We start from the raw sequence: 13,859 nt of genomic DNA on the forward strand, positions 1-13,859 counted from the left end.
GAGGAAGTGACCCACTTCTCACTTGGTTTATTACCTCAGTAAACATTTTCCTAATGGATTTATGGTCTCAATCACTAGTTTTAAGTCTCCTGCAACACAGAATGATGTTCATTTTTTTGAATTATGGTCTCGCTGATTTTAAAATTGGAGATAGCAGAGGGTGGTTTAGAGCGTGGCTATGATATGATTGTTGAGTGAAAGTGTGTAACGTAACGTAGGATGTAAGCAGCTCCTCCCTCACTCCACCCTCTCATCTAAAATCGTCAAATCAACAACCCCTAACAGCAAACTCTACCACTCATAGCAGATCTCCACAAACCAATGAGATGTCCCACATGCTCTGTCCACTAATTTCACAGTCAATAAGAAAAATGGATAATGGGCTAGCAGAAAATTTCCAGATACCTTTTCCATTGAGTTTATGGATATTTCTGTTAATCTAAAACGGAAAATTGTGTAGATTTACCTTATATCATCTGTACCTTAAACGGACATTTCTGTTCATCCAAAGATTTCTATTTCTACAGACTTTTCTAGCGGTGTATTAAGAATGTACCTGCATGCATCAAATTAGCATTCATTAAACTGCATCAAAAATGAGGTCAGAGTCTAAATATTTACACTTTTGCTTCCTTCCATGTTTCTTATGTTTTTGCTTTGCCTCTCATTCCTGTCATTCACTCTTCTCCAAATCTTGTTTTCCTGCAGGCCTGCTTCCCTCCTGAGCCCAGAAAGCTCGCCATCCAGATCAGTAAACACAAGTGTGTATGTTGTTTTTTTATGCCGTCAGATTTCACACTGTCAGGCAGCCAGCTCGTGTTCGTGTAGGTGTTCCTCTGTAATCATCCCTTCTCTGAACTTCTAATGAAAGCCTCAGCAGGGCTCCAGGCTTCCCCTGGTAAAGCGCTTTCGCTGAGAAGATGAGGCGCTGCCACTAGAGTCGACGGTAAAGACAAAGATACATAAGTAATCCAGGCTTTAACATTACGGAGTCAGCACCGCAGTCTTTGGCCAAAGCCCCCTCAAGTCTAGACGTATGGCTTTGCCAGGTCAGAGTGGAACAGACAATATGATCAGTATTTGCACTGTGAAGGCAGGCACTCAAGTTATTTCCACTTAAAATGGACATCAGCACTCAAAGATATTCTGAAGTCGTTAGGCATCATCAACATGTTATGTTCACTGCACTTCCAGGAGTTGCTTTCTCCTGACAGGCTGTCTTCTTTTTTTTCTTTTTTTTGTCTTATGTCCTTTTGCTCTGCCACTCTCTCTACCTCTGCTTTGAGAGTGTTTTTTGAGAGAAGGATCTTGTTGAATGGTTTGCAGTCAGTATGTGGTGGTAGAGAGAGCAATAGCGGTACTTTTTCCAGTTAAGAGAAGGCTAGAGTCGTGCTCAGAACTGAATTGTTCTCTGGTCTGTGGAGGCTACGGCCAATGGGGACGTATCTCCATCTGCCTCTACTGCAGTGGATTTCACTGAAAGAACGCTTACCACAAGACATATTTTCTGAGTGGCTGACCCCAAACTTTCTATTTACTGTTGATGTTTAAAATAGTTTACAAATTCCCTGCTATTATTATTGCTATACATTGTTGAAAAGTATTGTATAACATTTACATTTGGATAGCTATCAATGGAGAAAACAACATGCACGAAAAACAGACTACATGCAAAGTACAAAAACTGTTTTAACGTTAACAGATACATCTACTTTCTTCTATTGAAAGAGAAAGCTAGATTTGGGATATTTTTAGCATAGCTTAGCACAAAAACTAGACAGGGGCTAACCAGCTCTGTAATTAAAGCAACTTTTCAAGGGAGAAATAATTTCTACCTCTAACAAATGAAAAGTTGCATCAGAGCTTTGCTCAATTCAACACACTGCAGCAACGGTCTACTTGATCTGTTAATCAGTAGCTTATGGTGGCTAGTGTTAGCTTACGTTAGCCAACTTTGAATCCCCTATAAAATGATATTTGCATATAAATGAGGAATCTGCAGGCAACAGGACAAGATTTTGGTATTTGATGCGTTCTGGTTACTGTTTGTAGTCCGAGTAGTTTTAACCAATCACGTTGTGTGACTAGCTTTACTAAGGCCGTCCACTAACTTTACAGCTCTCCACTAGTTTTGTTGAACTACGTATTCACTATCTATATTAGATTAATTAGACTTTATTGATCGCAAATTGGGAAATGTCAAACGTGATTCATACTTCTGAATCAAATCTACGCCGTGGCTACGTACATATACACATGGAGACACAGATACATAACACAATCAACACTATGTAGGTTTTTTGCAGTGAACCCACAAGTGATGGTTACGAGAAAATAAAATGTGCAGTTGGAGCAGCATTTATTAATAATTAATTAAACTGAATCATATCTATGTAAAGTTTGCTAACATAACATTAGCCACCATAAGCTTGTGGTCAAACAAGGCCAAGTAAGGCAGAAGTATTATGAATTTAACTTTTATTTTCTAAGTGGAGTGTTGTTTCACACACAGTAGTCTCGCTCTAGTTCCACGGTTATTTTCTTAATGATGTTTGTTGCTCAGCTGCCCTCACAGCACAGACCAGAGAGAAGCAAAGCTATTATCAGAGATTAAGTTTCTTTAGCTCCTTGGCTCTCATAATAGGATTGTGATACAGTATGGGATGAAACAAGAGCGAGCAGACATTTCAGCTTGTGCCCTCCAGCAGAACATCTCAACTTCAGCTCAACTGGGCCCCTATCAGACGCGTCTGTCACCAGAGACTCATCCCTAGAATAGAAACCACTGTACTCAGCACTGTGGGTTTAGGGCTTTACTAAGGTACATGAAAAGCAAAAGGTTTTGAAACTTTGCTCTGAGCCCGAGCCTTACTTTTTTAAAGTTCACAACACTGAAAGCAAAAGCCTCGTCAAGCAAAAACAGAATATGTGTGAGAGCAATCTAAAGTCTCCACAGACCAATGTCACGTTGATCTCATTACCTCAGGCTTTTCTGCTCTCATGAATATAAGACTCGGGAAGAAAAAAAAATCCTTGAAAAGAAGATCAATTTCAAAAGTTGCATAAAAGTTTGCACAAACAATCAAGTGTAATATAAAAATTATATTTTCAGTTTTTAATGCTGAGAAACCTGATGTGAACAAGCTGATCAGATTAGCATCCAATGACAGAATCTGAATGGTGGCGTGTTTTTGACTGAAACATAATGAAACAAAATATGTAACCAAACCAGAGAAAAAGTACACGCACGCATACACACAGAACACACAAAGTACAAATGCATGCACATACACAGGAAATGTACACACACATGACTAGTCACTGTGAGCCAGCTTATTTGAAGCTGAAGGCTAAGAGATCTCAAGAGATAAAATGCCCCCAGTGCACCTGTGTGTGTGTGTGTGTCTGCATATTGTGAAAATGCATATTGTGCAATTAAACCCATTACAGTGATGTGAGAAATGCAGATGACCATGTATGTGAGAAGGGCTCTGCAACAATTTTTCAGGTGTGATCATGATTAAAATGAGCCCCAGCTTCATTCTGATTTACACAATTCTGCTCTTTAATTCTGGATCTAACAGGAATTTTTGGCTTATCTTGTTTCCCACAAAAGCAAAGATGTATTTTGCACAACATGTCGGCCTAAAACGAACACAGTATCACTTAACAGATTAAAAAACTAAACATAAGCGGAACAAATCCTCATCTTCACGGCTAGCACAGGTTTGTGTACTCATTCTGGAAGGGATTAATGTTGTTGTCACACTCACTATATTCATGTTTCACTTGTCTTTGCCCGCCTGCTACGGAGCCCTGGAGGTGACATGGAGGGGGGAAAACATGTACTGGGGACAAACACTTTTGCGTGATCTTGACTTTGTTTTGCAAGATCTCGAGTTTGATTTGCGAGATCTTGACTTTGAGATGGAGGGGAGAAAAAAAACCCATCTTGACTTTCAAACTCGAGAGCTCAAGTTTAGTGTTGGTCCCTAGTAGAATACTTTTTTTTCCTCCATGAAAGTCGAGATCTCAAGTTTGAAAGTCGGGATCTCGACTTTCATGGAGGAAAAAAACGAAGAAAAAAAACACATTGAGTTTCAAACTCGAGATCTCAAGTTTAGTCTTTGTCCCCAGTAAGCTACTTTGTTTATTTTCTTCTTTTTTTTCCTTTCCCTCCATGAAAGTCGAGATCTCGAGTTTAGTGTTTGTTCCCAGTACATGTTTTTATTCAGTATTTTTTTTCCTTCCATGTCACCTCCGGAGCTCTGTCGCCTGATACCTCTGCATGTTGGATGTCTAGTGGCTTCATTCAATTTCCTTCATAAATTATTGGATGTGTTACCAATCAATAAACCTCACTGTGTGTTCACTGGAGCTAGGTCAGCTAGCCATAGAAAACAGCCATTCTAACCAAATCATGTGATTTAGGTTCTAAGTGTCAACATTTAATTCAAAATCAACTCTCAGGTCAGTAAATGGTACAATTTTCACGCTCTAACTTTAGCGCATTGTGTGCCAAATCATTTACTAACCATTTAAAGCTATAAACGGGGCAGTTCAGTTAACTGGTCTAGATGAATGTCTCTGTCTGACCAAACAGAAAAAAGCAGACGGATGTGAGGGGAAAATGTATTTTGGAATCATGTTACAGTCTTCTGCCTATATGAGAATAAGGAAATGAAAGTGTCATTTACGGGAAAAGAAAACCCTGTGAAAGAAAAGCTAAGTAATAAATTGGTTGAAAGAAACCATATTAAGATTTTTGTGTTGTAATACACAGTTGTGACTCTGTTAACACAGGATATACACAGAAGGCATGAGAGGTGTTTCTATTAATATCAAGGCACTAAAATGCACAAAGTCACATGCGGGGATCAGTGGCGCAGGCCTGGGAGCAAACTCCAGCACTGTAACCGATTACCAAAAACCTTTGAGTTGTCGCACTGAAAACTTGTAAGATATCCCTATGCAATAGCAACTGGTATTTCGCAAGAGCAGCTGAGTGATTCACAGAAACTGCTGACAGAGATAATCAGAGTGCTGAGGAGTCTGTCCTGCTGTGTCCTCTAGCCCTTCTTTATCTTTTACAGAGAAGTAGACGGAATCTGAAGTGGCAACAGTGTTGCTAGTGTCTCTTATCCCTCTTCCTCCAAGGAGTTTTGTCATTTGAATGGGTACTAATGTACCTGAAGATATTTACTGCTTTGAGGTCTACTATTTACAATATAGCATGATGCCACACATGCCTAGAATCACAATAAGGTTAGGCAGAGCTCCATTGCCTTACATGTTTCTACATTAGTTCCTTCCAGTCACAAATCCATCACATGGCCAAATTAACTCAGCATATTATCACATCACAAAGAACGTTCCAACAAAAAACAGACTTTTGCATTATGCATTCTGAAGCTCCAGGAGCCCAGAAAACAGGTTATTGCAGGTTGTTTGAGAAAAGCAAGCAGTTGAAAAGTTGTGGAGATAGCTAAAGGAAGTTCCTCAGCACAAAGAAAAAAAAGGTGACTACTGTGCTGTATTCAACCAAACCCTTTTCCACCAAAATTAACACATATATGCAGTTTTAAAAGCAGTAAAACCTGCTAAAAAAAGGCGACATATTCCTTTCCCATTGCCAGTAGAGGAGGATGCATTTCTGTCTTTTTTCTGGTGTTAGACCTCACAAACATGCCAGAAAACAGAGTTAGTAAAGTAGAAAGCAGCACGGAGGCCGGTGACAATGTTACGGTTAAGGGTGTCACGATTTTAATTTGAAATCGACCAAAATTAATTCACAATCTCAAACTTTGAATTAAAAAATGGAATCGCCGATGCTGTCACGCCCCCCAAAGTGGAAAAAAAAAACATACACGTGTTGAAGTGCTGCGAGTCAACCTCCTCTAACTTAGCTACAGCCAGTTAAAAGCTTCCATGGCAACTGCAGATGCAGGAGACCCATCGACAGAACTTGAACCCCCTCCTCTTTCAATGAAGTCGCCGTTGTGGAAGTATTGTGGATTTCTGTAGTGGAAAGGGGCTTTACTAATTTGAAAAGAATACATTGCAGTACCTTTCACAAGAAGAGGGAGTGGAGTCTTTCCTGGGATTGTGTTTGTAACTGACGTCCCACAGACTTACACCCTGACAGCAAGCCTTTATCTTCTTCCTTGTAGAAACATACTTTGTATCTTTTAGGAGCTTGACAGCCATGCGGAACAGTTATTTTCAGTCAGGTGGTGTGCAGGCCAGCTGACAGACAGACAGAGACTGTTGACTAAAGGAGAGGGCATCGGCCGTTAATCACGGACCGAGGGAAAGAGGAAATTATACCCATCAGTGCAGTGGCAGTATGACGCTGTTGAGTCACGCTACAGCAGCAATTAAAAAGTGGCTCGGCATGATGAGGACTAAAAGCTAGATGTTCTGAGGGAGCATTGGGGGGTTGCATTTATTATACACAATGTTCCATATCTGTGTGCAAACTAAGCTAAGCCAGAGGGAACAGAAGATGCACGTTTCACGGTTAGCTGAGGTGTGAGCGGAACCATGAGTAAAAGTAAAAGAGGTAAGAGGGGAAAACAACATAACATGGCAAAGCCAAAACTAAAAAAAAAACAATGGAAGTGGGCCAATGTGTGAGCAGGGGGAACAGGGGATTTCTTTACAGCACCAATTGGGAAAGAGAGAACGACAGGATAAGAGAAAGAAATCCACTCATACACAAATACATGGTTTACTTCACTAGAGGCATCAAAAAAACACCACAGATATGCACACAGACACACACATACATGTTGTGTTGGCTGCTCATTTGGGAATGCACAGAATTCACACACATGCTCGGTCTATAGCTCTGCCTGACGCACACAAACAGACATTTACAACTAATCTGCTTGCTCGCTCTGCTAAATCTGAAAACAAACACGGCAGGCACACACCTGTTGCCAAGGAACAGCAATGCTCGCTTGATCAGTCGACTCTGAAATGTAGAGAAAGTCAGGGGAGGGGAGGGGAGGCCTCAGGCCAAGACATGTCAATCACCATCTGGAAGTCACACACACACACATTAGTTCATCCCTGACATCAGAAGGGATTAAGCACGAGAACTGTACAACTTGTACATTTTTAAACAATTTAGACACACTGAAGATATGTTATGTAACGAGTTTGGCCGGGGCTGCTAGACTGTAAACTCCCCAGACCAAATAAAGTGTAGGACAGATGTTGCCGTCAGACAGCCTTTTCCAACAGGAAACTGATGCTATGATCTCCATCTCTCTTCTAATCGACCAGACTCCTTTGACAAAAACAGCGGGCCTTTTTTTTTAAAGGTGGCTACGATACGTTATTTGTAAATTGCTTAGATTCTGTGGCAGTGCTCCTGCCTGGAAGGCGCTCCAACCGCCATCTACCGAAGGTAATAAAATCATAAAAGTGGCAACAATTCCTTGTGGACCATGTATATTTGTACCAAATTTAAATAGTAAAGAAGTGAGATGTCTCACTCTGTAGCTAAAACAAAGATCTGAACATCTGGGTGAAAACAGGATCTGCAGCAATGTGCAGTACAACAAAAATATGATGTTATTTAAAAATAAAACCATGTAAACCTATTCTGGTGCAGCCTCAAAATACAATTATGAACCTGAAAATAAGCATAATATGGGCACTTTAATCTATTTATAATCAAATATATAAGAAATACAACCATCCAGTAGTATACATTTTGTAGGTGTAGGTGCCAGTCCGTGTTAAGCATTGACAGACCTGTCAATGTGCAGTAAAATAATACACATGAGCAGCTAACATTAGTGCTTCCGTGATACACATCACATCTTCTATCTAAGTCATTACATCCCAGCTGGAACCAAAACATCCTGGGATTAAATTCAGTGGACACCTTGCATGTCACAAACTAAATTGCCTTAGGTTTATAATTATTATTTAAATGAAGCAACAGGGTTCAAAAGTCACTGTATTGCACATGCCGTTCTCTCATCACTGCTCTGCACCTCCATCAGCCTCACACCTCATCTCATTTAAATTCAGTATCCTTCAAGGGCAGCGGCAGGCATTTAAAGTTATTCACTTGCAGGTAAATCCTTCTCAGATGTGACTGTGGACAGGATTCTGGATTAATGGTTTCTCAAAAAGTTTGGCTCCAAATCCTGGAGCTTTGGGAGGGATGTTACAGGGAACAGTGTGGTTTGTATCCACATAGAGTATAATCAAAAGTATTGTCAAGTCCAGTATCCAATTAGTGCATTGGTGGCCAACAACTATCAACCAGCAGACAGCAATCAGGCTGCCACACATGCGGTACACACACATAAACACACCACACGCAGTGCTCATATTGTTAGTCATTTGTCACACAGATATCAGAAGCCATCAGAGAATAACATGAACAATTGTAGGCCACTGTTTCTATAGTAACAATTCTGCAGAATTCCCTGCAGTAATAAACAATTGGGTGAGATACATTTAAGATAAACAGTGGACATAATCCTCTTAGATAAACACTGGCTACAGTGTTTTAGTGTCACCAAATCTCTTCTACAGGGTTCAATGCTAAGGTTTTTTTTCCTTTCACTTGTTCTGTCAAGCAAGTAAAAAAAAAAAAAAAGTCCATTTGCTCAAAGTCAATTTTTACTGACAACTATACACATTTTTTTCTGAGGACAAAAGTCAAAAAACGTTTGAAAAACAAGTAAAACGTTGGGAAAAAAACGTCTGAAAATATCGAACAAAAAAAGTCAAACTCAAAAAAATAAACAAATACGGTTGATTACGTATATACAGTCAAAAAGTGTCAAAAATGCAAAACAAAAATGCAAAACAATGCCTAACATTGTTTTTAAAAAAAAAAAGTTAAAGGATGAATGGACCAAAAGCGTAAAGAATTTGGAAAAAACCTCCAAAGCATCAGGCGCCTACTCAATTCTTGATTGGCTAACAGCACATCCAAATCAAATGATTATGATACGATGCTGCATGGGCAAGTGGAATGTTATATTTACTTGCCCAACGTGGCGTTTTACTTGCCCCCGCGGCCATCGGGCAACCCTTATCGTTGAACCTTGCTTCTTGCTTCTATAATCACAAACAACTGGAAACAGTGGGTATAAAACAAATAATTGCAAACCAATAGCATGGGGCTCCTTTCTCTCAAGTATGTCCGATATATTTACCTGTTCACACTGGAGCTGCGAACTCCATTGGATCTCTTCTGCAGCACTCACTGAACATGAAAACATGAGCGCTCGAGCTGTAAGCTTTTCTTTAATGGGAGTTTTTTTTGTTAAGAGTGTGACAGCATCCACTTAGGAAAGTGTTTTGACTACAGGGCTTTAGAGCACAACGTTTCTGCTGCACTGGTTTCTAAACTGAAAGTATGTGTTGTCATGCTCATTACAGCGCACCGCAAACTGCACAGTTTCACAAAACATTGCTCGCTTTGTTAAACATAAATAGAGATTTTTTCGGACCCCATTCTCTAAACATAACATATCATGAGGGTGTAGCTGAGAAGAATACTGTATGGCTTAGTTTTTTGTTATTATGACTCAGAATCTGACAATTTTTGGACTCAAGAAACAAAACAAAAATTCTACCCAGTTGATCCATGCAGAAGACATGACAATGAAAGGAGCAGCATTGTTCTTGTATCGTAGGGTAAGCATTTAGCCTGTTACAGTAAAGTATGATAAAGAAAGGTAAGATCCAACATCGTTTTATCCCACCATTTACTATATGCTAGACGCTAGTAATGTTTGGACAAGCCACATAGGTTAGATTTAAACTACCACCCACCTTACAGAACTTCTCTGTTACTCAGAGGGCCAATTTCAGACTCGCTCTGCTGACTTGCTTTTATTTCATGTTCCACGAGCTCGGTCAGCTTGGAAAAACTTCTTTTAGTTTTAGTGGCCCCGTCTCCTGAGACAAATTACAACACTTTGCTAAAATCAACTCAATTGTGCCTCTTGGACAATTTAGAAATCTGGTTTTAAACCTGCAAATGTAGAACGTAATTGCTTTACATAGTATAAACATACAGAGCCCTATTGCCCTTCTAATTATTCAACTATCAATATTATCAATACTCAATTATCTTGTTATCTTTATTTAATTATTAAATCATGTTCCAATTCAGAAAGTTTTGTCGTCTTTCTATATTTTTATGATTGTATTTTCTGTGTTGTTCTGTTTTTGTCTTTGATGACATTGAAAAAGAGGGTCGCCCCTATCATGCCAATGATCTTGAGGATAAATAAAAGTTGAATGAATGCTTTCCGGATAAGCGGATGAAGATGGATGGATGGATGGATGAATGCTTTATTGCTCATATTTCTCTTTTATGATTGAAGGAGTAAAGGCTTTGAGGATGAGGACTAATAGTTTTATTTGGCAAACGTTAAGCTATCACTGGAAACTAGTTTGTCCCAGGTTGCCAGAGTTAACTTCCTCTAATCTGACACAGAGCAGGACAGAGCCCCTATCGTTAGCCTGACCTGTGATATAGCATTGTAGCATCCAGGACAGCTCCCACACAGTGGCTGTTCCCATCCTGAACCTGGCTTTTCCATCACTGTCAGCAGTAAGCCAGTTAGCCGGGTACGCCGACATTTGAAGCTTACCCTACCGCAGAAGTATTAGTTACAGTGACTAAGCTAGGACTGGACCATCGTTGTTTAGGAGAAGGGTTTAGAGAATGCAAATCACTTCTCTTTTGAAATTTACGTCTGCATGTCAGTTTTACAGCTTCATCCCTTGACTGTGATTTTACTTAATACCCCTTTAATCCAGCATGTAATGCTTGGTATGCACTGAAAACAACATCCCATAAATCCTGAAAGAATCCAAGGGATCTGCATTATCCTCAACAGCACCCGTCTTCTTCTTTTTTTGCTTTGTGTAGTACAGTATATGGATTGAAAATGCATATCACAGATATATTCCCTCACTTTGTCTCAAAAGCACTTTGGCACACAACAGCATGCAGCCTGAGATGTAAACACAGGAAACTGCAGTGAAAAAGAACTTCAACAAGTGCATCTCACTTCTGTTCTCTCTCTGTTCATTGTCAGCTCTTTTTTTCTATCAAGACAATATTTGAAATCTTTCTTCAGCTACATACATTATGGTGCATCTTTTTCCCTATTATGGCCTGTGATCGCTTCATTTTTCTGTTTCCTTCCTCCCGCTCTTCCCTCTTCCGAGCTTTCTCACGGCACTCCCTCCCTCTGGGCCAACATACACAACCTCAGACCGCCTGCACTCGCTTGGAAAATGAGAATTACGTCCAGTATGTTTATAGAGTGGAGATAGCCTGTGTGACGACTGGCTCTTCTACAAGAGCTATGTTTGACATTCAGCTTGAAGTACACAAGGACATATCACAGTAGACTAGTACAAACACACAACCTAATGACCATTTACATCACAACAATCTTGGGACTGTTCACTGCAATATTTACTAAACCTGAGTTAAAGGCATACTTTATCAATCAATCAACCAACCAGCTTTGTATCATAAGATTGTTAGTAGTATGTGTAAATGAACTTTGGTAAACTTACCTCCATCTTACCAGCGCCCAGATCTCAGAGCACGGAGATATGAGCACACAAATCTCACGGATTTCGCATTCTTTGCATCTCAGACCAAACTAAGATTAAACTGTAAAACTAGACAGCGCATGTCAAATACAGACACATATTCTGTTCTTGTATTGTCTATTTCCAACTTAAAATGTTTTCAGAAACATATTTTAGTGCACTCTTTGGCAGTACTACAAGAGTTTGTAAACAGAAGTGGGCGCCATACATAGACTGTGTAAAAATAGGCGCCATACTGTTTCCCGTATTGCAAAAGTGGAGGCTGTAAACACTCAGATGAATCTGTAAAACTAGGTCGCGCTGATCAAATATTAACCAAGACTCTGTTATAGTGTACTGCATTTCTCTTGCCTAAAATGTTTTAGGAATCATGTTTCAGCTACAAGAGTGTTTGTTACCAGCCAGCTGCTATAATGATTCTGTGATGTGTTCACATTACACCCTCCAGCGGGAGGCTACTTGTAGGTTTTCTACCTTCTGAGCGAAAGGGAATACCACAGCTCCTTGTTTCTTTTTTGGCCATGGCACACCATTTTCAAAAGTGCTTGTGCCATTCTACTGCAAAAAAAAAAACCTTTTTAAAAAAAAGACCCACTTTCCTGAAGTAAAATGCTACTTTAAGCACCAGCTACATGATTTTTGTAAGTAGCAATCAATCCCAGCAGCGCTCAGCTTTAATCACAAGTGAACAGCTTCCACTCCATACACTTTAGCAGCTTCACAGTCACTGAAATGCTTGGAGGGGCTTCTCCCAAAATGAACGGCTAATTAGTTAACTTTCCCACTTCAGAGGAATGAGTTTGTTGTTGCTGTTTTTGTTTGTCTTACAAAAAATGTCAAAGCAGCAACCTAATCACTTCTTAATGAGCATGCATGGAGTTTTTGGCAGTAACTCATAGGGTAAAGGCACAGTCCTGCACTGACAAATCTAGTATGAGCGTGCTCCCAGTACTACAATCAAGTACACTTGTCAAACAAAGACTGTACACATCTAATGTTTAAGCCTATGCGAATGACTAATATTTGTGATCACTAGCACCCACCTCGAGATTCAAAAACACCAACAATCAGCCAAGTAATCCAGGGACAATCTGTTATTTAGGCTAAAGTAAAGAACAGGATGAAAGATGTAATAGAAAGCACTACATACCCTACAAAGCCGATTATAGGTAGCTCTGGGAATTCAGAAATGTGCAACGCTAACTCTTCCTCCACTCTGCTCTTATTTACCAATGAGTATCCCTCAGGTGTCCAAGTGAAGTAGCAAATATCAAAAATGTCATAGAACATATCCACCAGCTGACCCAGACTAGAACAGACCCGGTCCAAGTCGATCCATTCACGCCCAAGTCGTTTTCATAATCAGCTCAACGGACTTAGTTTTTTTACAATTGCTACTGTATGAAATTTTTTTCAATCCTTTTAACAATTTTCCTAAACTCTCCTCAACACACAACTGGCAAAATGGTTAACTTCAAAGACACACATTGTAAACTAAACTCCAACACTAATTTTCAAAATACAATAATAAACTAAAACAATACACTATGTCGACCAAAACAATGCAAACATGTCCCAAAATCCAATCATTCTTCCAAAACAGGAGCATTTAGTCAGTCATAGCCCAATGTCATAAAAACACTTACATCAGGTGGAAACAGAAACCGCATTATTTTATATGTGTCAGGTCTTCCTTTATACAATAGATGACGGTATATTGTTTTGATCATAGATTGTTTTACTCTGCAGTTTCACTTGAAGCCTCTCTACTCTTTTGTTTTGGTGGGTTTAGTAATGCGTGCATTTTGTTTCTTTTGCTGCAGAAATTCAATATAAAAATGAATGAGCCATCTCAGAGTAGCTTTATAAAATGTACGGTTTATGAAAAAAAGGAAACAGACAGAATTGTCCTGGTGCTTCCTCTCCCTCGTAAAGGAATTTTTCTTACTTTTTTATGTTCATCTTTACTTTATTGTTCCTTTTCCACACCAAATCAGCCCAAATAGGTTCTCTTTTCACTGCGTGTACTACTGTAGCATATCAGAATCAGATTTGCCAAGGTTTGTGAAAACAAACAAGGAATTGGACTTTGGTTACAGTAATCTTTGCTGTTAAAGTACAACACTCAGTTACTGTAACATATAAAGAATACTGTAAAAACAGATGGTCATGCAATTGAAAGAACCCCAACCCCTGAGAGTGTTTCCCACATGGGAATCAGCTGTGATTGATCTATTTGCATA

The 13,859-nt window shown here is 39.5% G+C and overlaps 1 protein-coding gene across 1 annotated transcript in view; it reads right to left on the reverse strand.

The window, feature by feature from the left end:
- The window catches only part of klhdc8b (kelch domain containing 8B), a 147,913-nt gene that overhangs the window by 102,865 nt on the left and 31,189 nt on the right, over positions 1-13,859 (reverse strand). The window lies entirely within an intron of this gene.

The sequence above is a fragment of the Etheostoma spectabile genome, chromosome 7 (genome assembly GCF_008692095.1).
Source record: "Etheostoma spectabile isolate EspeVRDwgs_2016 chromosome 7, UIUC_Espe_1.0, whole genome shotgun sequence".
Taxonomy (NCBI): Eukaryota; Metazoa; Chordata; class Actinopteri; order Perciformes; family Percidae; genus Etheostoma; species Etheostoma spectabile.